The following is a 271-nucleotide window of genomic DNA, read 5'->3' on the forward strand; positions in this document are numbered from 1 at the left end:
CTGAAATATTTGTCTTATTTTGCTAATTTGCTTTATTTGCGTTGTAAGCTTTAGCTTATCGCTCCTCCCTGATTTACATTGTCAGTCATTGCATTTGAGATTAATCTGTGAACTTGAGTCCATCGTAATAGCTATGAGAATAGCAATAGTTAGTATGAAAAACTAAGGTACAGTAACAAAAGAAATACGAAAATAATTCGATTTCGCTTATCATTGGTAATACAAATTACGAAAATCCACTGGTACCTCCTTCTTTACGTGGTGAACAAGT

Source organism: Rhagoletis pomonella, unplaced genomic scaffold (genome assembly GCF_013731165.1).
Source record: "Rhagoletis pomonella isolate Grant_MI unplaced genomic scaffold, Rhpom_1.0 Rhpom_scaffold_00004, whole genome shotgun sequence".
Classification (NCBI taxonomy): domain Eukaryota; kingdom Metazoa; phylum Arthropoda; class Insecta; order Diptera; family Tephritidae; genus Rhagoletis; species Rhagoletis pomonella.